This window comes from Dermacentor albipictus, chromosome 8, assembly GCF_038994185.2.
Source record: "Dermacentor albipictus isolate Rhodes 1998 colony chromosome 8, USDA_Dalb.pri_finalv2, whole genome shotgun sequence".
Classification (NCBI taxonomy): Eukaryota; Metazoa; Arthropoda; class Arachnida; order Ixodida; family Ixodidae; genus Dermacentor; species Dermacentor albipictus.
The window spans coordinates 27,740,556-27,747,500 of record NC_091828.1 but is presented as its reverse complement, the minus strand read 5'-3'; the positions used below and the strand labels follow the sequence as shown (position 1 = coordinate 27,747,500).

The 6,945-nt window shown below is 45.3% G+C and overlaps 1 long non-coding RNA gene across 1 annotated transcript; it reads left to right on the top strand.

Moving 5' to 3' along the window:
* Nucleotides 1-803: 803 nt before the first annotated feature.
* Nucleotides 804-6,646, top strand: LOC135905264 (uncharacterized). Its single transcript, XR_010565360.1, has 3 exons — nt 804-1,124; nt 2,313-2,406; nt 5,874-6,646. It is a non-coding gene; the product is annotated as an uncharacterized lncRNA (long non-coding RNA).
* Nucleotides 6,647-6,945: the final 299 nt, after the last annotated feature.

Here is a 6,945-nt window from a genome sequence, read left to right as displayed (position 1 = left end):
TAAGCCCACCCCTTATGTAATATCCCCTAACCGGGGTGTTTAAGGTAATAAAGTGAAGTGATAAAGCCGAGACCACACGTACGCTTGCGGACGCGCGCAAGCTCGCGTCTGCGCGCCTGCCGCGCCTCGCGAGTAATGGTGGTTTGCATCCACAAAGACACGCGACCTCACTGCATGGGCTCACTCACACATGCCTTGGTAGGCGCCACTTCGTACTTTGGTATCGACAGTGTTTCGAAATGCTCCGATATCTATAAACGTGATTTTTATATTTTTATAGCTGTTAGAGCAGCGCAAAAAAAGGAAAGAAGAACCACTTTCCTGCACGATGTAAATCTGCTTCACTGAGGGTTGAACGTTCCGCACCGCAGATGCGTAGCCAGGCGCGCCGACTCGAGGCAACCCAAGCGCGCGATAACAGAGAGGAGCTGTTCCCCGAGACCACGCCGCGTTTCGACGCGTACAAGCCATGCCGCACCGCCTGCGCACGCGTGGGCGCGTGAACGCGAGATTGCGCGCGATTGCAAGCGTACGTAGTACGTGTGGTCTGGGCTTAACATGTATGTGTCAGGTATCCCCGCACAGTGCATGCATTAAATGGTGGGGCAGGGGAGGTAGTACCGAACGTCAGATATCAATAGGGGAACGCGGCAGGTGTCTATATATATATATATATATATATATATATATATATATATTCAGTATTCAAATCGTTTGAGTAAGCATAATAATGATAAAGAAGCTGTCATTTTAACTTAACAGGATATTTGCACCATACTGCCCCTCGGCACACCCTCACATTCGCGGGGGCATCAAGGCATAGGGTGCCTCGATGCGCGCGCGCTCTCGGAGGGTGGAGCCATTCTGTGAAGGGGTCAGTGCCGCCTTCCAACCGCCGGCCGCCATTGCGCTCCCCACATTTCGTTACGGCCGGTCCAGAGAGACACGTGCACGACGTTTTCTTGTCCGAAATGCCCGGGTGTTGCGTGCCCCGGTGACCGAACCACTCACGGAATGACTTGAAAATGTTCCGATCTCCTAAAGAATCGAAAAGACGACTCCTCTGGCTGGTTAAGGTCAAGCGCGACAAGTGGCAACCCACGGACCGGTCGTGTGTGTGCAGCGTAAGTTATGCCATTTCTGCGTTCGTAGTTATTCGTTCATTTGTGTGCTTTTTCCCGTAGCGTGTTCGTCTTGTATTCTTGATATCTGGTACATATGCATACGTGTGTAACTCGTTTATTTCTGGATAACACAAAATGCTTTGTTTTTAATCGTTTGTTGCACACCGGCTGCAAGAGCGTCAAGATGCACAGTACGCGCACGTTGTGCGCTCTTTGTGACCGGCGCCTCGTACAATTTGATGTTGTACTTAGCTGGAAGTGCATACGCATGGAGCAGTAGAAGGTAAGGTGAGCTTTAATCTTGCCTTTCATGTAATAACATACGGATCGTGTTGACGTGTTTTCCCGGCGTTATTCTTGTGCCGCTGTCCAACTCGGGCGGTACTCGGTTTCCATGCGTGTGTGTGATCATGCGTGCGTTTGTGTGTGTGTGTGTGTGTGGGAGGGGGATGAAGCCTATGACCACGCATGACGCATGTATGGTCATGACAAGCTTATGTGTCATGTCACGACTCATCATGACTGATTTAGTGACAATTAATTGGTGGCTACTGCTATGTATAGAAGCAACGTAGTTGTGCATTGGACATGAATAACTTGATCATGCATTGTCTATGCGTTCGCTATTTTTTCCCCACCCAATGATCGGCGAATTATTCGAATATCGGATAAGAGATGATTGATGAGGATTTCAACGCTACGTGTCCGTTTAGCGACACAAATTTATTTTGGGCGGTGACAGAATTAGACGAAAAAGAGAGCTGTTGTGTTTGGGCTCCGTGAACTTTGTGGACAGCATGACGACAGTGTTGACCTACAACATTGCCTTTTTGAGCATACATATAACAGGGTGCCACTTTTTATATTTAGAATGATTTCTTAGCTCACTACCCTTGTTCCACCTGTCAGTATAGGCAAGAATCTTTAATATTTTAATTTGGAAAGCGCACACGCCTTCAGTTCATATTGTAGAATTTCCTCACACTGTCCCTGTTTGTTCAGAGAAAGCCGACAGTCTTTGGCTTCTTCCTGATTATATTTTAGCGAGCCCATAAATTTCACTTATCACTGTTCGTGAAAGTCCCTGTGTGTGTTAGTTATTTTGGGCTGTTTAGAAGGTTAGCGTGAAGCCTTTTCAATTTAAACACTGATAAGCTGGTGTCATCATTGCATGCTTCCGTGCTGCAGGCGCATTTTCAAGAAATCGCCTTTGAGCAGAACCGGGCGGACGGCTGGAAAAAATTGAAGCCCAATGCTGTGCCAACGCTCTTCTCGTTCAGAGGTAAGAAGCCACATATTTTTGCACTAAGTAAAGTTCGCGGAGCTTGTTTCTTAATTCTGTTCCTTCTTGCAGTCTTTGCCGGTTTGTTGCTCTAGCTTAACACTGTTATGACAGGCCATCCTTAGTCACTTGGAGCGATTATCCAGGTGTTTCTTCAGAGACAGAAAAGACGCAAATTACAGCAAGATGCTCTGCATACCACCAGTCAATGAAATAGCTCGTTTCCTCTATTTTTATGGAGCGATGAATCAACCGCGCCTGCCATCCAGAGGCATGCTACTGACCATTTCATATTTTGTTGAATTTCCATTCTATATGTACCATAACTCGGATCAGGCACGTACCTAGAGGGGGGGGGCGCACCCACCCCCCACCCCCGAAATCAAGTGGCATACCCCCCCCCCCCCCCACCCACGCCACCAGTCCTCACACATTCCTAAAGCGCCGCCAGATTAATGTTGCGACTTGGCAGCTGTTCATCGGTCAGCCTTATGCTGCCTTTTTCACTCCTTTTAGATGGCGGCAGTTATCGGCATCTCTTGTAATGTGAAGGACAGTTTTCTCATAGATTCCGCACCCGCGCGATTAACTCGAGATGCTTTCAGTTGTCACCATCTATTCAACCGTCACGCGCATAGCTGTTGCTTTTGTTAGTTCAACCTTCTTTCTTTAGGCTGATCCTGGGACCAGGAGAGGGATGCGGCTGTTACTCAGCTGGTCTGTACTCTCATGGAACCATATGCGGCCGGAAAAAACGCCAATTGCGTTTAACTTTTCCCTTTGCTTCATTATTTCCTTGAGTTACGGCTCGCCGCGACGCTGGAAGATGCTCGGAACCATACACACGTGATATGGGTTAGATAAGGTGGGAAATAAAATGATGTGAAAGAGCGTCCATCATGAAACCCTGCAATAACCCTTAAACCCACAAGCAAGATGACTGTCGCCCGTTACCTCGTCTGTTTTGCCTTAATTGTATAGCACTTTTCGTGCAAAATTGGAAACTGGAAACAAAAGTCGCAAGGAATTGAGAAATTAAGCGATCTACTAAGGGAGAGAGCCAACGTAACAACAAAACTGCAAGCAAAAGCGAATAATAAAAATGTTAACCGTTGTTTATGAGAATATTTATGGATCAACATATTTTTATTTAAAAAGGAAGTAGAGAGAACGCCGCCGGAAGTGGAGAATAATTACTTGCTTTGAATGACGCTTCTACAGTTATCGGTCGAACCGCCTCACGTAGCCACTTCTCTGCTGTGCTTATGTGGGTGTTTTTCTAACCTTTCTCGGTGAGCGCAGTACGTCTAGAATCGCAGAGTCCTGCGCTCTACGTGGTTGTATGGGACTGGCGGCCGCACAGCGTTACGCAATTCGCGGAACTGTCAAAACTGATCCACAAGGCGAAAATACCTGATATTCGAAACTATAACATGAGAAAGACTGAAGAAGCCGTAAAAAAATGAACGCAGCCTGAAATCAGTAAAAAAGAAACCTGGCATAGGACAAACCATGATGTATGCACTAAAAGACAAGAGGGATAATATCATAAGCAATCTCGAAGATACAGTAAAAGCAGCGGAAAAATTCTAAGCTGACCTGTATACAGTACCCAGAGGAGTCACGATACCTCACTTAGAAACAGTAATGAACAGGATACAGAAACTCTCCTACAACTAGCGATGAGGTCAGAAGGGCCCTGCAAGACATGAAACGATGAAGAGCGGGAGGAGAAGGTGGAATAACAGTCCATTTAATCAAAGATGGAGGAGACATAATGCTTGGAAAACTGGCGGCTCTTTATACGAAGTGTATATCGACTGCAAGGGTCCCAGAAAACTGGAAGAATGCAGACATTATACTAATCCACAAAAAAGGAGACGTTAAAGAATTGAAAAATTATAGGACCATTAGCTTGCTCCCAGTATTATATAAGATATTTACCAAAATATTCTCCAATAGAATAAGGGCAACACTGGATTTTCTCAACCAAGGGAACAGGCTGGCTTCAGGAAGGGATACCTTACAATGGATCACATCCATGTCATCAATCAGGTTATCGCGAAATCTGCAGAGTACATTAAGCCTCTCTATGTGGCTTATATAGATTACGAAAAGGCATTTGATTCAGTAGAGATACCAGCAGTCTAGAGGCACTACGTAATCAAGGACTACAGGACGCTTACGTAAAAAGCTTGAAAAATATTGCTACATGCGTGTGGTATTTGTTTGTTTGAAGGAAGTGCGTCGGTGCCATCACTCCAGAAAAGAGGAGGAAGAACGAACTGGGCTCGCGCTGTGATTCTAACCGGTCAGCGCTGCAACCGTTGTTGTAAATATAATCTGTAAATAGTTTCTTGTCTTACTGGCTCGTCCTTCGCGCAAGAATATATACAGAGGTTCTACAGCTACCTTAATTCTACACAAGAAAAGCAGGGGATACGTATAGGGAAATGGGTCAGACAGGGAGACACAATTTCTCCAAAGCTATTCACTGCGGGCTTAGAAGAATTCAAGCTATGAAACTGGGAAGGCTTAGGATTAAAGATCGACGGCAAATATCTCAGCAACCTTTGGTTTGCCGATGACATTGTTCTATTCAACAACAATGCAGACGAGTTACAATAATGATTGGAGACCTTAACAGAGAGAGTGTAAGAGTGGGGTTGAATATTAATGTGCAGAAGATGACGATAATGATAAATAGCCGGGCAAAGGAACAAGAGATCGGGATCGCCAGTCGGCCACTAGAGACTGTGAAGGAGTACGTTTACCTAGGTCAATTAATCACAGGGAACCCTGATCATGAGAAGGAAATTCACAGAAGAATAAAAATAGGCTGAATCGCATACGCAGACATTGCCAGCTCCTGACTGGAAGCTTACAATTATTATTAAAAAGTAAGGTGTGCAATCAGTGCATTTTGCCAGTGCTGACATATGGAGCAGAGACTTGAGAATGAGTTAAGGACCGCGCAAAGAGCGATCGAACGAAGATTGCTAGGCATAACGTTAAGAGAGAGAAAGAGAGCGGTTCGGATCAGAGTGCGAACGGGTATAGACGATATTCTAATTGACATCAAGAGGAAAAAATGTAGCTGGGCAAGTTATGTAATGCGCCGGTTAGATAACCGTCGGACCATTAGGGTTACAGAATGGGTACCAAGAGAAGGAAAACGCAATCGAGGACGACAAAACACCAAGTGGAGCGATGAAATTTGGAAATTCGCGGGCGCTAGTTGGAATCGGTTGGCGCAGGACAAGGGTAAATGGAGATCGCAGGGAGAGACCTTCGTCCTGCAGTGGACATAAAACATGATGATGATGATGATGATGATGATGATGGAGGTGGTGCCCCCCCCCCGAAAAAAAATCCTGGGTACGTGCCTGACTCGGATCATGTTCGTTCATAATGATAAAAGAATGTACCCGCTGAGATGCAACGTCTGTGGTTTCTCTTTTCTTCAGCGATGCCTAAGCACAGGAAGCCGCCAAAAGAAAGGCTTTTACCACAAGGGGCACTTGCGGCAGAAGAAGGAACACATACTCTGCAGCATCGACCCAGTCCTTCTGATACCTCACCGACAGACATTTAAGACCAGCATGTCAACGACGTGGCTGATGGCTGATGTGGCGACGAGGTGCTGAAAAAGAAAGTGCGCTGAAGATGTTCAAGAAGAAATTGATGATGGCGAAATTCTTTTCATTGAAGCACTGACTTCAGTTGAGTGCAGCATTTTGCACCATATTGGTGGCTTTCTTGTGAAAGGAAATTAAAAAAAAACGAAAAACTGCGAGCAGTGCAGGGCTGTAATGCTGAGCTCGACGAGCCATGAGCATGCATATTTAACTGCACTAAAAGAGTATGTTCATGATGGTAAGAACTTATGTTATCCGAGCGGTGAAGTTATGAGCTTGCTCACATCCTGCGAAGAGCACTTTAAAGGAATCACGTCCTGGTCTGACAACCTGTTCCCCCTAATGTCTCCTCTAAAGGCTGTGACAGAATATTTAATCATGGGGGCTCAGTGCAGTCTGGAGGCATGCCAGTGACACAAGGATTTTCTGGAACACATATTGATATCAAGTTATGCAAGAGTAAGGCTATGCATTCACCTGCGCCAGCTCGAAGCTGCGAGAATTAGTGGGCATAGAAGCAAGACATGCGCTGCAGTTAATTTGCAGTGAGTTGTAGCGCTTGTTGTTTTTGAAATCCTCAAAGTTCCCGACCAAATAAACAAGCTATCACATCGGAAATTGCTATCTATTGAATGCACTTTTTCTCAGTGTTGAGAAGCCGTATGGCCACCTTATTTTAGCCGCATCGATGACCGGTTTATAGCAATTACCTGTTGACAATATATTCGTGCAGAAAATATGCTAAACAATCCTTTATAGTCAGTTACTACGTGAGAGTCGTGATTTAGTGCTACATACGCCACATAAAAGGCACCAAATAATCTGGTATGCATTCAATATATTGTTTACCCTCATCTGCATATTTACAGTAAGGTAAAAGAATTCAAAACCAAATTAAGAA